This window comes from Gossypium hirsutum, chromosome D13 (assembly GCF_007990345.1).
Source record: "Gossypium hirsutum isolate 1008001.06 chromosome D13, Gossypium_hirsutum_v2.1, whole genome shotgun sequence".
Lineage (NCBI taxonomy): Eukaryota > Viridiplantae > Streptophyta > Magnoliopsida > Malvales > Malvaceae > Gossypium > Gossypium hirsutum.
The window spans coordinates 36,194,675-36,220,205 of NC_053449.1; the positions used below are offsets into that span (position 1 = coordinate 36,194,675).

Here is a 25,531-nt window from a genome sequence, read left to right on the forward strand (position 1 = left end):
ACGACGCTTTTGAAAAAGCGCCGGCATAATCCAATATAAGCTGATCTTTATTGAAGGGTTGGCAAAGACTTAGTCAAGGCTGACCTTTAGAAAAGGTTGAGATAGACCAGTCTAAGGCAACCTAAAAAAGGTTGGAATAGACCTTGTTTGCACCAACACCTTATATAGTTCACTCGAGTCCCATATTTTTTTACAACTTTTTGATACGATATAGAGAGGGAAAAGAACGAAAGGAGAAAGAAGAAGAAGAGAGAAAGTGGAAATGGTGGAGAAGGGAGTATGGCTTACGGCTGTAGCAAGTTACAATTCGGGCATGCAAGAGCTGATATTGCTAAGAATTAAGAAGCATCCATCGACGATCCTCATTCAAATAATAAAAGTCATGAAACAGATTCTCATTGTCGAGAAGGGACCAGTGTTTGTCTGTTCAGAATTTAATTTTGGGGAAAATTGGAAATGGTCGAATAGGGTAGACGGGTAGTTTTAAGGATTTTATTTTTTTGGAGGGGGGAATTGGAAATGGATTGGTGGCAAATGGGAAAACAGTTTAGTTGTTTAGGAAGGGGAAAATCTAAAACGACGTAGTTCAAAAATGTTAGGATAAATCATGAGCAGACAAAGACAACACAAAAAAGGTTGGGTTAGATAAAATATTTGCAAACACATAAAAAAGGTTGGGATAGGTTAATATTTTCCCAACTCTTCCTAAAAAGTCGAGATATAATCAAATTTTGCCAACACTCAAAAAAGCTGTTTAAAAGTACAAATTTAAACAACCCCAAAAAGGGTCAGCGCAGTCCAAAAAATGTCATCTTAAACTTTTCATATGACAACACTTTTATATAATTGGGAAAAGTATAACAAAAGTCGGCATAGTGTTGGACAAAACCGACACTTATTTAAGCGTTGCCTTAGGCATGCATATCCCGACCCTTACATCAAGAGTTGGCCAAAGCATATATAGAAAAGTCTATCCCAACACTGAGGAAAGTGTTAGCCTAAAAATGTCATCTTAAGGTTATTTTGTTGTAGTGAAAACTATTGTTATTTGCAAATAGTATGTAGATTTAGAAGTGCTCATGGGCCGGGTTCGGGCTGGGCCCAGAAGAAAATTTCGGCCCGGGCCTAGCCTGGCCCGAAATATGGGTCTGAAATTTTGTCCAGGCCCGGCCCGAGAAAAAATTCATAAGCCCGAGCCCGGCCTGGCCCGGCCCATTTTTTTAATAAACACCAAAAATTTATTTTAAAAATAAAAAAATAAAAAAAAAATATTTTAAAATTAAAAAAAATTAAAAAAAGTATTTTAAAATAAAAAATAAAAAATAAAAATATTTATTATATTCGGGCCGGGCCCGAGCCAAAAAAGTGGTGCCCGAGGCCCGAACCATTTTCTAAACGGTCCTCATTTTTTTGCCCAAGCCCATATTTCGAGCCTATATTTTTACCCGAACCCTCCCATATTTCGGGCGGACTGTCAGGCCGAGCCGGGCCAGGCGCCCGGCCCATGAGCACCTCTATGTAAAGTTTGTGTATTAGCAAAAACATATAAATACTTAGAACCAATTTTGGGTTTGAATATTAAGTTGGTCGCTTTGCTCAAAATCCACATGACCTTTCCTTGCATTTTTCTTCATTATTATTTGCTTCTTCCACATTTTAGTAGTCAAGTAATTACTTGAACCAATTTTGAGTTACCATAATTGCTAGGTAACATGGAATTTGTCATAAGTTGGTATTTTTACTCAAAATTTAGAAGTGTAAATGGGTTAGGTAGGTCAGGTCAAGGTTTGGTTCCAAAAAACTTTCAAGTTCAGGTTTGTTTTTAGATCGGTTTTGTATGTTCAAAAAATTAATTTTACTATTTAAAAAATATTAAAATATTAAAATATTATCTTTTAAATTGATATTTTATATAATTTTATAATTAAATTTAAATTTTAAAAATATATTTTATTATATAAATTAAATGTAATTCTTATCTAAATTTAACCCTAGTCGGATCGGGCCTACTGGGCCAGGTGGACTACCCAGCGCTTGTGAGTTCTCTTTGCATTTTTCTTGAAGTATCTATTGAAAAGGAATTTGTAAGTTGCCATGATTTATATATATATATATAATATTACTTTGCTTCTCAATCCTTGGCCTGAATACATGAAATGATACCACAAAAGTATTGAGGGCCTGAAAACATCACTTCAGCTAATTCTAATCCATAGAAATTTCTCACTATAGAATGAAACGTAAGGCCCTTGCTCTTCACTGTGAAATTGTTAAATTTGGTGTTTTGGCTTGCGTGACCGGAGATGTTCCTAGAGTTAACCAACAATTGGCAATTCCAGGTGCTTAGGGGACAAGAGCTTTAGATCTCATCTGCGGTTAGGTCCAAACATTCAAAACACCAACGTAGATAGCAATATCGAGATTTTAGAGTTCTCACTAAATTCTTTCGGTTTTGATGTCTCCTTTCATTCATATTATTCACATGCAAAAACTTGTCTCAATGATGCATGAGCTGAAAATAGTTCAACAAATTTTTCGTTGTATATGCTTAATCCAGGTGTTGATATTGCGAGGAGGTTCAAACACCCATAAAAGCAATTAAAAGATATATGTTGTGTTGTCGTTATACTAAGGGGATAAAACCTTTTAAATGGTACTGCTCTTTGTGGATTTAAACTAACATGAAAACAAATACATGCTTGTGATAATCCTTAAAGCTCTGCACAAATCGAGGTTTTGGAATTTTCAAAAATAAAATGGCAGGATTCGCCTTATGTAGTTTTGTTGTTTGATATTATTTTATGTCTTTACGAAGATTATTAAGAATTCATTATGTATGATAAAGGTCTTCACTAAAAGTTCTCAAGTCATGGAGTGTAGATGAAGTTGGCTGTTTTAAATTGTGGGTGCAAGAATTTGCCTCATGTCCTTCCAATTTTTTTTTTTTGGTCCTACATGAGCTTCCTTAATCTTTCTATGCCGATAGATTTGCATAATCACTTGAAAATGTTTTTGGTCCATCCACATTTTAGCATTCTAGTATCCAAATACAAATGGAAACTGCTAAAAACATTAAACTTAATATATCAATAAAAAAACATCTAAGCTTCACTCTATTGGAAAAAAAAAAAGAAAAAAGTTAAGAACACAGTGAACATTGCAAAACGGAAGTTTAAAATTTTTCTTAAATTTGAGTATTGTGGTATTATAGTAATAAATCTTAAATTGAATTATTATCTGTGCTTTGTGCAAGCGGTCTAAATCGTTTCTCGACTTTCTACCAAACAATCTTCTCTGTTATCCTCGAACTCTAAATTGCTTTGAGTATGAACCCAACAAAATGAACGAATGCACAGAATGAAAACTTTAATTAACTTTTAGTGGGAAAGTTAATTTTCTTTCCATGGAAACCGAAAAATTTAAACTTTTTGGAAAATAGAATTTATTCTTATAAATAAATTGTCACTATTTTTTGACAAAGTAACGAAGCTCTCTTGGTTGTGCTTGTGTATTTTTAGGTCATCTCATAGTTCCTATTTATATGAAAATAGTACAAGAGTTTTACTTAAACAAGGGATAATTAAATGATAATATTTTAATAGAAAATACAACATAAGTGGAATACCAAGGGGCGGTGACTTGCCCTATTGTTTACTAGGGTTTCCTGCCCCTTTCTCATGGGATGGGCTCTCGAACTCATCTCAGGTATTGGGTACAATTATATGTGTTATCAGAACTTTTAACCAACACTTATAATTTATCCAACCAAATAATTATTTTTCTATTTCCCAAAATATTATTTATTTAATTAAATTAATTTTACCCAATTAAATTATTTTCTCAACCAAATTCTAATTTTGTTAAAGTCATGACAATTTTAAAGTATTAGAATCTATGAGGAAAAATATTTAATTGCTTCATTTAATAAATCTACGATGACTAATTAATTTAATTTTCACTTCGAATTTTAATTATTTATTTGCATTCAATTCAATAGTAATTTGAAGAAATTAATTTCATTTCTAAGTCATCTTTTCTATTTAACGAGAAAACACATTCAATGTGGATAGTGATAAATACAATTTATTTCTCTTAGTCGTTGTTTTCATTCAATTCATATTACCAGTTCTACGTGCAATTCGTTAAGGGTTATATCAAGCTAGCAAAGGGACTGATTGAACATATATAATTAGAGCTCAAATAATTTGTAATTAAATTATGACTCTTCGTCTATTAATTACAACATTATTTAATCATGGAGTCATTCCACTAATGTACCATGATTGAACTCTCCCTTATTATATATCATTATTTAAGCAACTTAATAAGTGCTTATCCAATGACCTTGTCATAAGTGTGTTACCATCAAAAGATATCCTTAATCTTTTTGGACTAAATCCATTCACCCAATATGATTTTATTTCATCTCATAGTAATCATTTCAGCTTCATGAAAAAAGTCAATACTAACAAATAGTAATTAAACCATTTGTCCTAGTCAAATGACTCGTAGTCACATTACTTTTCCATCTATCATGTTATGCTCATAAGAAGACACCATTTACCTTTTATTCAACTATGAATTATTGTAAATGAAGTTATGTCATGCAGAAGTCGTATATTCAACATTCCAGCTTTTGATTCTTTAGTTATTTGAACTTAAGCTTTTAATATATCAAAGTATATGAGACATGCACACATAATCAGTCACTTACTCAAGATTTAGGTAAGTCACACTATGAATGTCACAAGTGAATTAATCTAGGGTGGATTTGACTTGGGTCTTGTTCAATGTATTGCTAACCCAAACAATCATATCTATGTCTTTATCTTTTGGGAGTAAACCAGTTTGATACCCAAAACAAAGTATCTTACCATTTCGGCTTAATAGATGGCCTAATAGTCCTTTAACGAATTTGCTTAACTTTTCGCATTACAATCTAATCACGTAATACAACTTAGTATTAGTTAAACATTAGGTAATCAATGACTCAATATTTGCTTCTTTTTTTGCGTGCAAAAATCATTAAGGACATATACAAACGATATTAATGTAACTAATGAAAATTTTTAAACCAATCTGTTCAAAAAATTACAAATATAGATGATGAATAAACTACATTTAGGACATTAGATCATAACAAACTCCATTTATTTTTTAACTTCTTTTACCTATGAGACTAATTTTTTAGTGTACCTTATCAAATTGATAGTGCAAAGTTAGATTCAAACAACAACACATGCTAAAAAAAAACTATTGAAAATTCATATTCAAACAGCAACTAGTTCAGAGTTCTACTAGCTTAGATTTTAGTTTCACAAGTTCATACTTAAATTATCAGACCATCCGTTGAACACAAGCAACAACAGTGGAGTCATTTGTAATGCCATCTTGAGTTGAAATGTGCATATCCAACTTAGTAGAGGAATTGCAAATTCAACTATTTTACTTTCTTTATCTTGCATCATGTGTTAGTGGTTAAACAAATGAATTCCAATTTTATTTGGGGAAATAAATCAAGACATAATTTTTTTTTCTTAGTAATAATTGTTTAGTTGTTATAATAGACTTTGATCTAGTTCCACTATAAATAATCGATTTGTTAGATCTTTTGGCTTGTATTGTTGCAATTGGTCAGCACAACATGAATTATACAAACATAAAATGTGTTTAAAATCATAAATACATTCAAAATAGAAATATGTTAAGGTCAAGCTTCATTACAATGTTCTTTCTTTTTAGAAGATTGACCATCATTTCTCAATGTTGACACTTCCCTTTTATTTAAGAAATTCTAAACAAAAAATATATTCAAGTCAATTTCAGTTTCAAACTAATAAAATAAGGCAAATGTGAATATAAAAAGACATAAATTAAACCTTCAAAATTTCTGAATTTGATGATTGCACATCTTAGCTCATGGAGCATTTAGTTTTGTTATGGCTTTTCAATGGCAAATACTATTCTTCTTGGTTCTACCAGCCTTAAACATTTCGAACCCTCTAAGTCTTCTCTCATTCTCTCAGTTTGACAATCAAGAAAAAGGTTTTCTGATATCCTAATTATTCCAAAAGATACTCAGAGCTAATTTTAAAGGGTTTTGTAACACCCCAAAATAGGGCCTAGGAGTTTTAGGGGTATTTTAGAAATTTTAGCCTTAGGGTGTTCGGAATTTTGTGACATGGCATATCGGTAATGTTTTCAATTATGGCATTTAGAAAATTAAATCAATTTTTGAAAAAGATTTTTAAATACCTTCAAATTTGAAAATTGAACTAATTTGTAAAAGAGTCAAAATTGTGAGTTTTTAAGAGGAAATTAAATCAAATTTTAAAAATCACCCTAATATCATCTGCCACCTATAAGTTTCACCTTAGTTTATTTCCCCTTTTATTGTTGTTGTCGTCCATTGCTTTTCTAAGCACTTTACTATCGATTTTGATTCCCAAACTCCATACTCTTGATTTCTTTCACTTTTCCAACATTAAACCTCTATAAAATCCAAGAAAAACACCCAAAAACACCATAGATTTCTCCATTATCAAACTTGTGGATTTTTTAGGTTTTCGATCAAACGCTCAGTTTTTCATCAACTAAGGTAACGATTCAATTCCTAATTAGTTTTAAATGTTATCTGGTCTTTTAGATGGAATTTTTAGCCATTAAATCACATGTTTTAAATAAAAGTCGAAAATTGGATCGTTAATGGTGGATTACGGGATTTTGGGTAAAAACATGGTTTCAAAGTGTTTTTCTACTTGTTTTGACATTATTAGAAGGTTTTTAAACTTCCTTTAAAGTTTTGTTAAGGATTTCTAAGGTTTTTATAAATTTTCGTTAAAATTGCCATCAACATGTTGAAAATTTTGATACCATGAATTGAGTAGTTTTGCATAGTTTAAAGGTTGAGAATTAATTGTAGGTGAATAATTAGATGAATGGATTTCATTTTAGGCAAAAAGATTAAGTATAAATCGAGATATTTAGTATTTAAGTTTGCTATGTCGAAGGTTTCAATTACTTGAGAACTTAGCTTAGGCTTAAGTTTTTAATTAGTTAAGTTGAGTCTCTAGCTAATTTTTGAATGTATTGTTGTCTTGATGCTTCAAATTCGCTAGGACCATCTACAAGTTAGGAAAGGCTAGTTTGAGCATTCGGCTTTTCGCTGAAAGCGTGTTGGTAAGTGTTTGGAATAATTGCTTGTGAACATGATTCAAAGAGTTATTTGGGAATTTAGTAATAGCCTAAACTCCTACTCTAAATTTTGAGTGTAAGCTTTCTCATATCTATGTTATCTTGTGAACTATGTGCTTATGTGTTTGTGAATATCTGAATTGAGATGAGATAATATAACATGTGATATGTGGTTATGATAACTGTTGTGAAAGTGCAAATATGTACATGTTATGTACATGTTAAATGTTAGTGACAATGTTTTGCTAAAAATGCAAATATGCAGTGATAGTGCATGGATAATCGGTAAGTGATATATGTTTGATTTAAGATATTTTGGCTTTATGATCTTGAAACCGTTGGATATTGTTAGTATGCCATAGGATTGTGAGTACTATGTACAGTGATTTTGGGCGTTGAGGCCATGAGACATGTTGGAGGGATAAGAGAATGTGAGCTAAGCTCCATTCAACGAGACATGTGAGGGGAAATAATGAAAGTGATAGCTTCATGCTTCACTTTTGGGACATGTTTGACTCTGTGAGTCTATGTGGTATGTTGGAGAATCGTGTATCCGATGAGTGATGATAGAACTCAATTTTATGTTTCATAGCTCAAGTGTCAAATTATCTTAAATTATGGATATGTGTGTATTGTGATATGTGTTTATATGATATGTGACCATTATGTTATTTATCTATAAACATGTTTTTGAGTATTGTGATATATGCTTGAATGTTATGTGATTATATGAGTATTGTGATATATGCTTAAATGTTGCTTATATGTGTAATGTGATATATGCTTAAAAGTGAATATGATTACCATGTAAAAGAACTAGTAAATAATGCACGAGGAAATATAATATGACACTAAAGTTGGAACTGTTGAGGTTGTGCTACATGGTTGTTTCGTTAATTCTGGATGAATTGTTTGCATGGTAGTTGTTCTAGGCATTCACCGAGCTTGTTAAGCTCACCCACCCCCTTCTTAAACCATTGCAGATTAATTGTGTGTCAGTGTGAATGGTGTGGTTTCGATGGGTAATCTAAGCAAGCCCTTTTCCATTAGTTTGTAAGTGTTATTGTTATTTGTTTTTGTTTTGGGAATAAAGCAATGTGGTAGACTTTTACTGATATTTTTCATGATGTTTTGGATGCCTCCATAGACTTTTTGTTCTAAGTTTATGAGATTCGTTTCGTATTATGTTGTTTATAGCTTGGACTTACTTTTGATGTTTGAGACTATTATTACGGTCATTTTGACGTTTATTTGATGATGCCGTGATAGCATGATGAGTTAATATAGGTTGGAATGACTTATATACTTATATATGTTGTATTTTTCTTGGTCTGAAGTAGAGGTATTGATATACATGTTGTAAAAACGATACCTCTGTGATTTTGAATTGTGTAGGAAGTCAGAATCATAAATTGGTATCGATACCCTATCACGAGTATTGATACTCAGGGTAATTTTATCAATACGTTTTCAATGGTATCGATATTTTCCAGGTTTTAATTTTTGGGCAAGAAATAGTAAGTAGTTTTGATATCGATTTTCCAAGCGGTATCGATACCACTTGAGAAAATTATCGATACCTCACCTTTAGTATTGATACCTACGGACAGTTTTGGGGAATTTTGCTAAATGGATCTTATGCATATATAGCTATGATGATAAGATTTTTAAATGTATGTCTAGCATGTGATGATGATAACTAAAGAGTATGATTGACTTAAAACCTATACAATTGATAATATGAAAGACGATTCTTTTGGAATGAGCTTTTACTTGTTGTATATGACATGAGACGGTGGTGTGGAATCTTGATATTTGGCTTTGGCAACTAGGCTGGGTATAGGGTGTTACAGGTTTCATTTATGATCATAATACTGATGAAAATAGTTTTACAGACCATTGCATCGATCATATTCTCTAGAATGCTGGACTCTTTGGGTTTGTAAGTTATGTTCAACCTTATATGAAAAATGCTTATGAATATTTTGCCAATTTGAAAAAAGGTATAACTTATGAGAACAACAAAATTTTCCATAAAGTTTTTAGTTGAGGAGAAATATATAAGTCTGGTCTTGAGGAGATTAGGAAAGTGTTGAATTGTTACACTATGAATATAGTAGAGCTTGGTGAAACCATGGATCAAACAATTACTGCCTTGAAAAACAACCTCTATCCAACCTGGACAAAAAGTGGTACTTTTTGTTGGAAAAATGGGTTTGAAAACTGCAACGGAAATATAAATTTAGGGACAATAGAGTTAAATTTTTTTTTCCAAAATAAAATCTTAGTTGTGATATCTAAAGTAATAAACACTTAATCAAAATTGTACCATTTTAATTCGTCTAGGATGAGCGCTTAGACCAAGTAGTCTTCTCTGCTATCCTTAAGCTCACGTTTGTCGACTGTAGGCTCTCTTCGAATCAGAAAATTTTCACAAAAATTACCAGTGGGGTAATTTTTCAATTTCTCTAAAATTTTAGGACAAGTATCAGAAAAATATCTTTAGAATTTTTCTGAAATAATCTCTTCAGAGAATTTTCTCTCTACAACTTTATCTTGAATTCAAGTAGGTGTAAAATAATGACCCAAGACTCTCTTTATATATGGAGAGTTTAGAGAGTTTAACTATGATTAAACTCAATCACTTTAATATTAAATTAATAGAATATTTATCAACATAAATATTAGATTAAATTTAATATCAAATCTTATTAAAATAATAAAATATTTATAATTTAATATTAAGATAATCACTTTAATATTAAATTAATAAAATACTATTAAGATAAGTATTTAATTTAATTTAATATTAAACTATTAAACTATTATTATTTTTGGAATAGTTAATCTGAAATCAAATTCTCTAGTAGAGTCCCATTAGGAGTGTAACTTTTCCACTGCTCAACCACTGAAGACCAACTGTCGCCAGCCTTCGGGACGCTGCCGGCACCGCCGTGTTTGTTGATGCAGGTGCGACATCCTTATGGCACCCCGAGCCAATTCAGCTACTATTGGTTTGATCCAAGTTAGTGGCAATTTGACTGGTCTAGTCTAGCCACCGGTTGGACTGTCGGCCCAATTTCATATACTAAGCCCAATTTGACCAGTTTTTGGGTCTTGGTCTCGATTTTGAGCTCCCAAGCCCTATTTATGATCTCAGATTTTTAAGTTCAATTACTCATTGAGCCAATTGTTTGACTTGAAAATTAATTTCTAAAAATATCATATTAATTTTAATTAATTTGATTAATTTAATTTTACTTGATCAAAATCAATTTTTCCAAAAATCACTTAGATTTTTTAAATTAATTTTTCAAGAAAATTCTTTAATCAAATTCTCTAGTTAAACAATTCTCACGACCACATAATTTAATTCCACATCGAATAAATTGACTCAAATTATTTTCAAAGTTGTAGAATTTTTTTTGATTCAAATGTAGTCTGATCGAGCTTTTGTTGAGCTAGCAGAGGGACTAATTGGACATAGACAATTAGGCTCTGGTAATTGCATTTATGTCCAGAAGTATCGTTTTGATAATTGGCAATTACTTAATCATGGAGTCAGTCCACAATAAGTACCATGATTGAAAACTCCTTATTGTATACTATTTACGAAAGCAATTCATCCAATTGCTTTGTCCAATGACCTCGTCATGTGTGTGTTACTCTCATATAATATCCTTGATTCCTTTGAGTTAAATTTGTTCACTCAATACAATCCTATTTTATCTCATTGTCACCATTGTGTCTTCTTAATGATTAATATGATCATTGTCAACAAATGACTGATAAATTGCTTGCTCGAGAACAAGCAACTCGTGGCCACATTCCATATTTATCAGTACACACAATACCAATGAGAGGATATAATTAACTATTTAATTGAGCTATGAATTTCACTATTGCTAGTAAAGTCATGCCATACACAAGTCATGTACGCAACATACTGGCTATGGGCTCGATCATCTTTAGAGCATAAGCCTCCACTTTTATCAAAACACATGAGTTGCATACGCATGGTCAGCAACTAACTCAGGATTTAGGTAAATCACACCATGAACGTCACAAGTGAATTAATTCACAAATGTATTCAAAATTAATTCATCTTAGGTCCAGTCCAATGTATCATTCTACCAATGAATAAATCTACGTCTCTACCCGTGGAGTCAACTGTTTTGATAGCCAAGACTAGCCATCTCTCCAATTATAATTGTAAACGACATAATAATCCTTTTCAGTATTTGAATCAAATGCTCACTTAGATTCTTTTACGGGATTATACACTTATTTAGATTATCTACTAAAGTAAGTTTCTTTCTCGTAATGTAAACGTTCTTATAATGCCACTTATCTTCAGTTTGAACTTAGACAATCAATGAGCTAATATTTGCTTGTCACAATTTCACTATGCATACAAAATATAAAAGACAGAAATACAAAAAATATAATAGTGAAATGTGAAATTAACTTTATTTATCTATTTATCCGTCGTTCAAATAAGTAAAAAACATTTACATGTTTATTACAATATGGGCACATTTCCCAACACTTTACATGCTTCATATTTGTCCACTATTTATGGTTCTATCTTTGCTATTGCAACTTGTAATTGGCTTCCAAATAGCCAAAGGGATACGATGAGTAAGGGGATGGCCATTTTTTTGAGAAAAGTGGTCAAGATGGTTGAGTTCGACCTTATTCAAGTCATTTTTATGAAATTTCAAAGTATGTTGAAAGACATTTTACAAGGTTTTTGTTGCCTTATCCTTATTTAATATTCAAAGTATTATACTCCCAAAATCCAAGAATTGTTTGTGCTATCAAACAATATGAGAAGCTTGTCATTGAGCTCAAATTTTCTCTCAAATGGTTTGAGGGAAAACATGTATTGAATGAACCTGAAGAAGTCTCAAGCTTTGACTCAGAGAAAGCTGACAAGGAAGAAGTCCCCTTCTAGGGAGTACCAACTACCGTAGGCACTGCTTCCATCCCCAAAGGAATCAAACAACGAATAGTTTTTGAACTTCGAGTTTCCATTGAATTCAACCAATGTTACTGTGACAGACTCGAGCTGAAGCCAAAGTAGTAAAGAAATTGATTGACAAAGAAAAGGCTTTGTTCATTGGTATATTTCTGTTTCCTAATGAGGATTAGTTTGGCATTTTTTACCAAAAAGGGAGAGAATGGAAGGGATGCTAGAGGAAGTTGATTCAGTTGAAGGGGAGACTATCGAAAGGGGGAGATTATGTTTGAAAGAAATTTATTTTCAGTCTGCTAAATTGTTGTATTAAAGGGAGTGTTCAACATTTAGCTTCATGATTTTTTTTTGGGTTTTTGAACTATTGAACTACTATTTCAATTTTTTAGTTTTTGGATGAGTGTACTTATTTGCTACTACTACTATATTATTTTTTATTATGATACTGCTAGTGAAGTGATTCTACTTATGAATTTCTATTACTTTGATGTATCATTTCATTACTTCATTAGCTTTCTTAGTTATAATTATGTTAGTTAGTTATTGATGTAAATTCAACCTAGCATTGATGATTAATTTACCTGATTATTTTATAAGTTAAGTTTATTGAGCTGATAGAAATATGTTGAGGGGGAGCTAAGGTTAATTGATGTTAGAGCTTGCTGCATTGTATATGTTTTGTTTAACAAATTGCAAAATACGGAGATTGTTGAAAAATATGGAAAGGTTGATTGAGTGCCTGAGGGAGTGCCCACTCCTTGGACCACTAGAACAAGTTAAGATAATTTCCATATTTATGTCGTTGGCAAATTATTGAACTGTGTTTAAGGGTTGTGTTGATTATGTGGATGATAAGTAGCCTATAAATGAAGATCATATCACTTGGGAAAACATATTTGGAAGATTGGATTGGATTGGATCATCCTTATCTATTCCATTTGATCGTGGATTTTGGATTGGATTGAATTGGAACACTGCATTCTTAACTGCCAAGAGTCCATGTTTACAATGCTACTTATTACTATATTGTATTCATTTTATCTTATTGTTGTTTTAGTGAGATTGTGATAAATCTTCTTATGTAAGCAAGTCTTGAAATCTTATATATAATTGAGAGACTTGTATGGGTTATTGTAGAGAGATTGAGCACTTAATCTATTCGAGTAAGGAGCTTTATATTGTGAATGTATTTTGATAGTAAAATCATTTGTGTTGTGGTTTTACTTGCTGAGTTCATAGAGACGAACTTAGTAGTGAGAGTTTCATTCTTCAAAGTACAAAGGTGAGGAGATTATCATGGGTGAGTAATAGATTATTATCACTTGTTGTAAGTATTAAAGATAGTGAATATTTCTCACTGAGCTATGCTCTGCAAACGTAGAGAAATCAAACTGCATAAGTAACCTATGTCCTTTGTTTATTTGTTGTTTCACACAGTGCTTGAAAGAATGCCTACTCCCCTAGCCATTTCTTCCAAGAATATAACTTATATCTCAACTACTCTGAAATTCAAATATTATTGAAAAATAAAATTAAAAGACATAAATGTAGGGGCATTAAACGTCAAAAATTAAAGTTCTGCAAAAAATCCTTCTTGTATTTACACGGAAAAGGAAAAAAAAAGAAAAGAAAAAAAAGTTGGGTATTAGTTATTTATTTTAATGAGATTGGATAAATTATAAATTTAAGTCTTAAAAATATTTATTTTGATCTATAGGTTGAATATATATATGTTTATCATAGTTTTCATCATAAAAGTTCTCACTATAATTAAATTTTTTTTTATTTATCGACTATTTGAATTAACTAATGATATTAATAAAAGTAGAGAATCAAATTATGTCAAATTAAAATAGAAATACTAAATCTTAAATTTAAATGTGGTAGAGGGACCATAATCATAATTTGACATAAAATAACTTACACCTAATTTCTAATTTGATCTAATAAAATAAAAATTGTAATATAATTTTTTAATTAATAAAAATTTATAGGTATTATTTTGATAAATATATATTAAATTTTAATAGACATCTAATAAATAATTATTATAATACCCAATTTATGCCCGACCCACATACATTGCAAAACCCAAATAAATAGAATAAATGTCCCAAAAATAGTCCAGATTACAAATCATAATAAATTAAACCCAAATACATTACCCAAGCCCAAACCCAATTACAATAGGGCCCAATGACCAAAACAGTTTCTACAAACCCTAGAGACCAAAACCCTAAGCCTTCAGCCGCCATTGCCCGCACGTGCGCCTCCTTCTCCCCACGCCTCCACACGCTGCGCCATGCCACGTCACTGTACGACTGTACCTGCGTAGCAAACAAGCAAACAACCACGCAGAAAAGGAAAAGGACAGCAAAAATTGAAAAACAAAGAGCAGAGAAAATAGATGGGATTTCATCTTCATTTTATTTTTATTTCTTTTTCCGATTCGACTATATAAAGCCAAATACTACAATCTAAAAAAGAACGCATACTGTATCAAAGAAAGGAAATCAATACAAAAAGAAAAAGGTTTTCTTTTTTCCCTTTTCCATTCTGTTATTATTGCTTTTCTTTATTTTCTGTTTCGTTATTAATCGTATATATAAGTACATATATAAAATAAAAGAGAAAAAAGGGGGTGATTAGAACCCATACCTGATTAAAGCCGTCGTCGAATCCCTTGTTCTCTCTGTCACCGTCGGAGCTTGAGTAGGGGTTCGGAGATCCGTTTGATGGATCGATGAGCAGAGCGGCGCAGCCATGAGAGGGCCTAGGGTTTCCTCTTTTTTTTTTTACTTTTGTTTTAAAATGAAAAGGGGCTGCTGAATAGGTTAATAGGGCATTCATGCTGGGCATAAAAACGGTATCGTTTGGGCTTTGCCTCAGTGGCTCCAAAACGGTGTTGTATTGGCATTGACCCGATGACCCGACCCACGCATGGCCAGATCCGTGCGCTTTGGTCTCAGAGGGAATATTTGCGCCATCGGTCCTCCTGATTTGTTTCGGTGTTTTAATTCAATTTTCCTTTATTTGTTAAACTTGCCCCGCATATTTTATTGTTGTTTCACTTTAGTCCTTCTCATAGCGCATCGTTTTGGAGGGCGGGGATATTTTCCGCTTTACTCCCTCCTTGTTTCTTGTGCACCTGATTCGGCCCCCTCTTCATTTTATTTATTGCGGATTGGCCCTAAAATTTCTGTTTTCATTCTAATTTAGTCCTGATTAATATTTTTATTTTGTTAATTAATTTACCATCATTATTTTTATTACCATTTGTTATTGTTATTATTATATTTAATTACATTTCTATTTACCTATATATATGTTACTTTATTATTTACTATTATTTTTAGATTGTTTTTATTGTATATATATATACATATGTAATATATGTTATTTAATTTTAAACTATACATATATATATATTTTTTCTATACATATATAACTTCATTAAAATCATTTTTGCCTCACATACACATAATTGATTCCCTGTAATTATAATCATTTACCTTAAAGTTGTTTTTTAAAATATATTTATATGTTTTAAGACCAATATTTTCCTTTTATATACCTATATGATTTATTTCTTTTGGAAGACCTACTTTGTATCTTTCACTATTTTCAAGTTTTATATATTGCTCTATGTACAATATTACCATACATAGGCCATTATAAAGTTTTTTTCATTTTGTATGTATCATTTATTTAATTTAGTATATATATTATTTTGAGTTTCTTTTCGTACAATACTTATTTTAAAATTCATTTTTATACTATCATTTCATAAAGTATTCATTTTTAACCCTTTTTGATGTATTTCAATATTCATTTTTCTTTACTTGAAAACTTATTATATTTTATTTATGTTATTTCACTTGGCATTTCTTTTAAAATTGATTATTAATTCATTTAGTTGTTGAATGTTGATATTTGTATTTGCATGATGTGTGTTGGATATTATTTCCCGCATAGATTTTATATTATTTATTTGTATTTCTTGATTATTGATGATTATTAGTATACTTTAGCCTATTAATTATTGTTTCGTGTTGTACATTAACATCCCATCGCATTTTTTTAATATTCGGTTTCATTAGAGTACCAAAACCATTTTATTTCATTATTTTCAAAAATGCCTGGTGTTCATAGCTCTCGAGAGAATTGTGCCCTAACTTATGGGGCTTCAATTCTTCTCTACAAATTTGAATAGCCCAGTGTTTATTTTGGTAAAACCATACAACTTTAAAATAAAGCTTTTGAGCCTTCAAAGTGATGGATCCTAACTTACTGGATACCACATTTTGTTATCTCGATTTTAAAATAAAGGCAATGTTTGATGTTTAGGAATTTCGAGAAATTAAACCCTAACTTACTGGATTTTAATTTCTCGATTGACTTAAATAATCGAATAACCTTCTTAAAATACATGATTTTCTTAAAAAAGGGGACGAATTTAATTTCGAAGATTGAATTGTTGCACCCTAACTCACTGAGTGTGGCAATTTATTTCTGCGAGATAAGTGTGTCTTATCATTCAATTTAGTTTATTCAAGTTTTCTCACCAAAGGATCGTATTTTAAAATCTTTTTGAAAGTTTTGACATTAAGACATCAAACAATCAATTTGATACCAATTTTGTGCGTACGAGGGTGCTAACCCTTCCTCTTGCGTAATCGATTCCCGAATCTATTTTCTCGAAATTTCGCTGACCAAATTCATTTTTTAACGGTGAACCGGTCACACCTTAATAAAAGATCGGTGACGACTCTCATTTTATTTTCAAAAGTCGATCCCTATTTTTCAAAATAAAAAAAAATTGGTTTCGACAATTATAATATTAATTAAAATTACATAAAAAAATGGAATTCGCGGGAACATATGGTTCTGAATAGATTCAGAATAAATGGGTAGAAAACATACTTATATAGAGTTTCGGAATTTTGAATTTGAATCTGATTTTTTTTCTCAATTTAGTATTAATTTTTATTTTAGTATTTAAGTTTTTCAAATTGGTATTTAAATTTTATTTTATCCCAATTAAATACTTAAATTTTTCATAACAAACATTATTTGGTCTGAAAACTAAATTGAATATTGAAGTCAGATATCAGGAAAAAAAATTACATACTAAATTAAACATTAAAATTAAATTTAAGTACAAAATTATATATTAATCTTAAATTTAGGAATACAACTTTGAAGATAAAGAGTGGAGGGGGGGAGGGTGACCTGACCTCAAAAGCATAAAAAAGCTGCATTAAGACAGAAAATCTGGTCACTTAAAACCCTAATATATATCCTTCAAACAAATCTTGACACGTAAAGGAAGATGAATAACCAAAAACATTATTAACAGATGCTATAAATGCAGCACGTGAATGTAAAAGCTGAAATACACCCAAATAAGCTTCTTTTTTTTCTTTAAATAAGAAGTTAAACACAGAGAAAACATACCTTTGCAAGAAAAGAGGGGTCTGTTTTTGGGTTGAATAATTAGGGTTTTGATCATGCTGCCATGGACAGATGAAGCTGCCACATGATCTAGTCTCTCTCCCTGATAGGTTTAAAAATGGAGGGGTGGTTAACTAGATCATGCTGGCAGCTTCAACTCTCTGTGGTGCATGCTATATAATGCCCTCTCCCGGATGAAACCACATATATGGATCGGTTGAAAAGCATAAAATTAATCTCTTCTTTTTCCTTCTGTGATAAGAAGGGGAATGCGAGGAGGGTATAAATAGGGCGATTTTGGTGTTTCAAGCCTTTTCATAACTATAGTTTTTTCCCCAAATCATAAATATAATTATTAGTTAATAAAGAATATGTATCCTCTCTGATTTTTGTTTTTGTTTTTATATCTTTTATCTTGGAATCATCTAACGCAATGTTTTCTTTTATATCAATCTGATGCATTCAACCTTTTATTCTTATAAAGTTGGAAAAATTGCTATGATATAATAGATTTAAAAGGAGGAGTTTAGATTGAATTTGCAATTATAAATATTTTTTATTATTTATAAAATTTATCGTTTTTGTAAATAAAAATTTAATTTCACTTAAATATTTGGTTAAATAAGTATTTTTGATAAGAAAATCTATAACACTTATAAATAAGAATTATAATTTTATTAAAACACTTTTGTTAAATAATAAATATTTATATTGAATTACTTTGTTTTTAAATTATTATGTTTCCAATAACTCAAAATTTATATTACTTTAGTTTTAAATAGCCAATTTTATTTATTTATATAATAATTAACTTTATGTTTCATGTGCACAATTTTATAAATAATATATGTATATAACTAATTATAATATATTATATCTGTAAGCTATTATGTACTATTAATAAGAAAATGAAAAAAATTGAAAAATCGGATCCATTTTTTATAGTTTGCAGAAATACTTTAATAATATTTAAATTATCAAAATAATTTATGTATGTTTATCATGTTTATTAGTTATTATTTAAAGTTGCTTTGGATTAACTAAATGAATTATATTTTACATTGAATATGGTATAAATGCTTTAATTATAGTTTGTATTTTTAATATTATTAAAAATTTATTGATCTTTTAATTATATTTAACAACTTAAATAACAAATATTACTTTACACTAACTATAGTATTTAAAAATATAATATTTAAAAATGAAAGGTGTGGTGAAAAAAAGCATTGAGATAAGAAAAGTTGAGAGTTTAGGGGAACAGAATTTAATGCAATGATCTCTATTTTTTTAATACAAATTACAATATTTTTTTGGGAACATTTTTTTAAAATTTTCCTTTATTCTTAAGTTAGGAGTTCTATAAACCTAAGAGCTAGTTGAGGAGAGATTAAAGGTGACAAGTGGTCCCAAAGGAGAGAAGCAAATTGAATATTGGTCACACCAGCCTAAGACCACATCACACTGGTTAGGAACTGTTTCAAAAAAATTTCCACAAGGCTTTTATAACTTTAGTTGGATCACTCTTTCATAATCTCTTTCTCTCTTCCTCTATTTTCTTTTGGTGTAAGGACTAAGGATCACCCATAAAAGATGAAACAAAAAGAGTATAAAACACAACAAGGTTCATGTCTAATTTAGTTTTGAATTTAGTCTTCTTTATGCCCCAAAACCAAGACACAACTAGAGAAAGGAAAAAGAATAATTAATACATTAGCCTTTAAGTATTGCATCTCTCTTTCAACATAATATTGTATTATATAGCTAGCTATGCCATTGTTTTCATTGGTCGATTCAACTTTAATTTGTTAATTAGGAACCCCAATAATAAAAAGCTAAAAGAAAGAAACACTTTAACAAAACATTGGGTCCACCGTCTTCTCACTTCGTAAGCTATTCAAATAGATAAATAACTAACCATGAAACGTGCTTCATTTTTATGAGTGGGGATCAGACCCTTAACCATATGGTTAAGAGATGAGATGATCTATCACTATGCCACACTTCATGATTTTTTTCAAATATTTTTAAACCTATTGGAAAAATAAATTTTTGGAAGTTTTGAGGCATATTCTCGATTGGTAAAGGTGGAAATTTGAATCATAAAATTATGGTTCTATATTCTACCCCATGAGACCTTTACAATAGTATATCATATGCTCAAAATGGTTGAATGATAAATGAGAATTTGATGCTCAAAGTGAGCCACTTGTGAATTATATTGAGGAAAATGGCTTAGTTTCACATTTGCTAGATATCAAGTGTGAAATATGTTTATATAGATGAACCGACTTGATAGTTATTGAATGACAAAGCTAATGCTCTCTTCAAATTTTGTTTGGAATTAAAATGACAAATATTAAATTGAGTTTAATGGCTCTTTAATCTAGTTAGTTTCGGAACATAACTTTGACATTTTTTATCCTTTTTTTAAGAAATTTTATGTTAAAGTGTTTAAATTGAATTATTGATTTTCAAGAATTTGTGCTATTTCATGTTAAAAGAGTTTGAATTGAATTATTAAATATTTAGAAATGCCAAAAATGAAAATTTACTATCTTATCCTAACTAAAGTTTTTGCTTAGTACTTTTGGAGTCACACTTAGAAAATAAAATAATATTAGGTGTGAAACATTATTTGAAATCTTTAAAATATAATAAAACCCTCGACAGGAATTGCATAACAAAAATCATCATTAAGATGTTATGTATATACAAAGAAAGACCACAAATGAGTAGATCTACTTTTGGTTGATGGGTGTCAATTATGAACGTAAAGCAACTAAAGTCATTACAAAGATTAGGTAATATTTGGAAGTTTAGTCTGTAAAGTGATGCAACCGACCATTTAGAAATAAATTATATAAATAGCTTTTATGAAAGGACGAGGATTTGGACTTTAGTATGTAGATTAGGTTGTATACATAGATTCACACAAGAATATGCAAAATGGTAGGGGAATCATCACACCAACTCAACCCCCATTAACTGGCTATAATTAAAACATTATTTCTTTATTGGATTTAGATAATCTATACAATATAAATTAATCATTACCCTTTGCCTTTGCCCTTGCCCGCATCATCACATTTCAATGTTTCTTTGGATCAAACCCCAAATAAATTTTAAACTGTTTTGGTTGGGTTTTTTAAATATTGAAGTGTAGTCTTGAATTTCTTAATGGTAAAGATATTATGTTTAAAGTGTTTATATTCGATTTTATCTTTGAATTTTGTTTTTCAACTCCATAGAGAACCCCAACGGGTTCACGGAGTGTGTGTGCCTCGCCCGCCAAGGAAATGTTAGCATTTGGTCTTGGTGGGGTTCAAACCCTTAAACGATATTAGTGGGTAAGAACACTACTACTTGAGCCATTTAAGGGTATGGGTTTGAACCCCTCCAAAGCCAAATGCTCACATTTCTTTAGTGGCTGAGGTGCTCCCACTCTGTAAACCCATTAGGTCTATGGAGACAAACTTGGGGATAAAATTGAGCATAGACACCTAAGGGATCTGTTAGCTACTCATACGACACTTAAAAGTCTTCTTCCATAGAGAGATTAACCTCCACTCAACAAAAAGGAGTGGTAGTGTTCTTACCTATTGATACCATTTAAGGGCATGGATTCGAATCCTGCCAACGCCAAATGCTTACATTTTCTTGATGAGCAAGGCACTCTTACTCCCTGAACCTGGACCTATTGAGGTTCTCCATGGAGTCAGGAGACAAAACCCGAGGATAAAAACGATTATAGATATCTTGGGCACAATATCTCTACCGTTGAAGGGTTTGCCGATCCTTAATTAAAGACTTTTCCTAAATATACATTTATGTAAATAATTTAACAATTGAAATTATTTCTTCACTCATAAAGGTTAATATAGTGGAGGAAGGGGCTTCCCCAAATAAAAAATTATTTATTTAGTTCTTTATGAAATTAGAAATTAATATATGATAAATTTACACTTTTAACTTCAAATAAAAAAATAATTTATGTTTAATTCATTTAAAAATAATGAGACATGACAAAATTTTTGATAAATTTACAACTCAATTTTAACTCTTTTAAAAAAGATTTTGTTTGAAAGTTAAAAATTTAATTTCAACCATCAACCTTTTACTAAATCAAATGATAAGTACTAGTATTAAAATTTTTCATCAATATGAGTTCACTTTCATCGTTGTGGAATTTATATTTCCAGATGTCTTGATGAGTATAATTTTATTCAAATGAAAGAAATTTACAAAATATAACCAAAAGAAAAGTACAAAAATAGTTGAGAAAGAAGAGATGATTTCTTTTTATGTTTATTTTTATTTTTCTATAATTACAGTTAAAAATAAAATAGTTGAGAAAGAAGAGATGATTTCTTTTTATGTTATTTTCAAACACATCTCTGTATTCTAAATACGTGATTCCATACGCATTGGCATATGATAAGATTTCTAATGTTTGATAATTAGGTTCTTGAAAATATTTAAATTTATTAACATTTCTCAAAAATAAAATAAATGTGATTGTGTTAGATATAAATTATTTTAGGGGAAATTAAGGCTACAATATCTCTACTTTGTTTAAATGTAGGATTTATATTTACACCTTAATTTGACATAATTCAATATCTATACTTTTATATTATAATTAGTGTTGACACAATTTTTTTTGATGAAAACGGGGTCGACTTGGATTTTGAAGATAAAAAAACGGGAGTCGCCACCAATCTTTTTTATAAGGTGTGATCGGATCACCTTAAAAAAGCGGTTGTTTTTAATAAACGATCTAATTTTATTAAAACAACTATTTTGATCCACGAAATTTAGAAAAACGGGTTCGAGAGTCGGTTACGTTCGAGAAAGGATTAGCACCCTCGTAACGACCAAAAATTGGTACCTAGTTGATTAGTTAATGTCTTAATCTCGAAAATTGAATGCTTTAAAAAAATTTAAAGTACGATCCTAAAAAAACTTGAATGACATGGATTAAGATATAAAAGGATATTTGGCTATTTGGTCCAACGAGAAAATCGAAACCCAGCTCATTAGGGCACGTTTCCTCGAATTTCCAAGAGCAAAACATTGCCTTATTTTGAAATTTTTTAAAAGGATATTCGACTATCTGGTCGAACGAGAAAATCGAAACCCAACACATTAGGGTACGTTTTCTCGTATTTTCAAACGCAAAACATTGCCTTATTTTGAAATTTTTAAAAGGATATTTGGCAATTAGGTCGAACGAGAAAAATCGAAACCCAACACATTAGGGCACGCTTTCTCGAACTTCAAAATGCAAAATATTGCCTTATTTAGAAAAATTTTCTTTTTTGAAGTATGGTGTTAATATGCATGATGGAATAATAAATATGATAATGTGAATAAAAATAATATGAGAAAAAATGAAAAGTAAAAAAAAAAGAACAAATCAATCATGTATATACAATAAAAAATAAAATAAAAAACTAAAACATTAAAAATATGGACATATAAATAAATAATAAATGAACATCAAGTAAAACAATAATAACAATAGATAAAAATTATAAAAATATAAAATGTGTATGTACATATAAGGGAAATATATATGTATGTATATACATAAAATTATGAAAATATGAAAAAATATATATTTTAAATTTATTAAATATAAAAGTTTATGTAAGTGTGTATATACATGTATATGTATATAAAGTTTATAAAAAACATGTAAGTATGTATATATATTCGTAAAAAATGTATATAAATACATATATATAGATATGTATGTAAATTAAAAATATATAGAATATATAAGTATGTATGTATACATATATATAAACAAGTTATAAAAATATGTACATGTATAGGTGTATATGTATGTATATATAGAATAAAAATAAAGCTAAAAATAATATATTACTAATTAATGTATTAATATAATAGTAACAAATAAATAAAAGGAAAATAAAACTAATAATAGTTAATAATAATAATAATAATAATAATAAACTAAATAATGAAATTGCTAAAACATGGACTAAATCGAAATAAAGACGAAAATACTGGGCGAATTCAAAATAAAAAACAAAAAAAGGATTAAATTGCAACACACGCCAAAAAAGAGGGACCAAAACAGTAAATAGAACGAGTTCCCAAAATGTAGTGCTGCAGTGGACTAAATTGAAACAAAAATAAAACTGTGCATCTAAATTAAAATAAAAGAAAAGAAAGAAAAGAGGGGCAAATTGCAATACGCCGCAAAATCGGAGGAACTGCGCGCACAGAAAAGAGGGGCAAATTGCAATACGCCGCAAAATCGGAGGGACTGCGCGCACAAATAGCCCAAAAGTCATAAACACGCGGATCCTCCGGGTCGGGTCGGGTCGACGCGCAGATCCTCTTACCAAAACGGCGCCGTTTAATGCTTAATATAAATATTAAAAATAAACTAAAAAAAACAGTTTCATCATTTTTTTCTTTAAAAACAGAGAGAAAACTCTCTCTCTCTCTCTCTCTCTCTCTCTCTCTCTCTCAGGCCCTAAATCCGGCCATGGTCCGGTCTTAAGATTCCGACAAGGCTCCGCCGTATCACACCGTGAGTGGCGGCCGGAGGCGCAAAATCGAACCTTTTTGGTCCCTTTTTGAAGCCGATTGCTTCTAGGTCACGGATCCAGGGCCGAATCCCGTTAAAGAAAAAGCCAAAGGCTCAAAAACGGGGCGAGACCGCTCGCCTTCCCCTCCTCCAGCGCGGCACAGGTAAGGCTTTCTCCTCTGTTTCTTTACTATTTAGTGTAAAAGCTAAAAAATGAAATAGAAAATAGTAGTAAAAAAATAGTTGGACACCAAAAATCACCTTTTTCTTTCTTGTTTTTTTTTAAAAAGGGTCGAACCCCCATTACAGATGTTTGAATGGCTTTTTATAACCTTTTTTACATGAATTTTTAATCTGTTTTTGTGCACTTGCCACTTCTTTCTTTCTGTTTGCAGGCGCAAGTGGGGTGAGAGTCGATGGTGGCAGGTGCGGTGCTGGTCAGAGGCGGTGGCAGGGCAAGTGGCTGATGGGACGTGCGGCACTGGGCAGAGAACCCTAGGTGCGGCACACCTAGGGTTTGAAAAATTTGTTTCTGATTTAGATTTCTGGGCTAGGGTTAGGTTTGGGTTTATTGGGCTGATTTTTTGGGGGGGTTGTTTGGGTTTTTTAGTTTGTAATGGGTTTTGGGCTGGGCAAAATATTGGGCTGTACAATTAGTTAGTCTAAATAGTTGAGATCTTTAATTATTCTAATTAAAATGTCTGAGCCAGAATTTTAAAATATCATGTCAATATAGGTATTTTTTGTTTGTACTAGAAAGGTGTTTCCAAAAAAATTAAGTAAAAACACTTCTCTAACCCTTCTTAATTTTGATATTAAGTAAATTCACCATCTAAAAAGTATCCCATTTAGGTAAAAATACAATGTTTCATTTTATTTTTAGCGTTGCTTTGAAATTTGTTTACCTCATTTTGTTTTATGTGATCCATTAATTATTTAATGTTGGGGATAATTTGCTATTGTGATTTAGTTTAGAGAATTTTTTTGTGTTTGTACTCATGAACTATAGCAATTTGATTTAAAATTATTTAAAATTTAATTTTAGCAATTAAATTTGAAGAAAAATATTTTATTACTTAATTAATTTTAGGTGTTGTTTGATAAATTAAAAAAATAAGTGTTGAAATATTAAGTACTGGATTTACTTTATAAAATTTGTTTGGTATATTACTTAAAATTAAGTACAAAATATAATTAGAGTGTTTGATAAATTTAATTTTTAGAATTTTAAAGTAAAGTATTTAAAGGATAATATTAAAAGAAATAAAATAAAAGGATAAATAATTTTTAAAGCCCTTGAACTTTTGTCAAAAAAAAAAACATTAATTAAGTTTCTATAC

The 25,531-nt window shown here is 30.4% G+C and overlaps 2 long non-coding RNA genes across 2 annotated transcripts; both read right to left on the reverse strand.

Moving 5' to 3' along the window:
- Positions 1-14,254: 14,254 nt before the first annotated feature.
- On the reverse strand, positions 14,255-15,439 carry LOC121225431 (uncharacterized). The gene is made up of 2 exons (XR_005923313.1): positions 14,831-15,439; positions 14,255-14,499 (listed from the first exon to the last, which is right to left on the reverse strand). It is a non-coding gene; the product is annotated as an uncharacterized lncRNA (long non-coding RNA).
- Positions 15,440-17,320: 1,881 nt separating this feature from the next.
- On the reverse strand, positions 17,321-17,921 carry LOC121225432 (uncharacterized). Its single transcript, XR_005923314.1, has 2 exons — positions 17,630-17,921; positions 17,321-17,427 (listed from the first exon to the last, which is right to left on the reverse strand). It is a non-coding gene; the product is annotated as an uncharacterized lncRNA (long non-coding RNA).
- Positions 17,922-25,531: the final 7,610 nt, after the last annotated feature.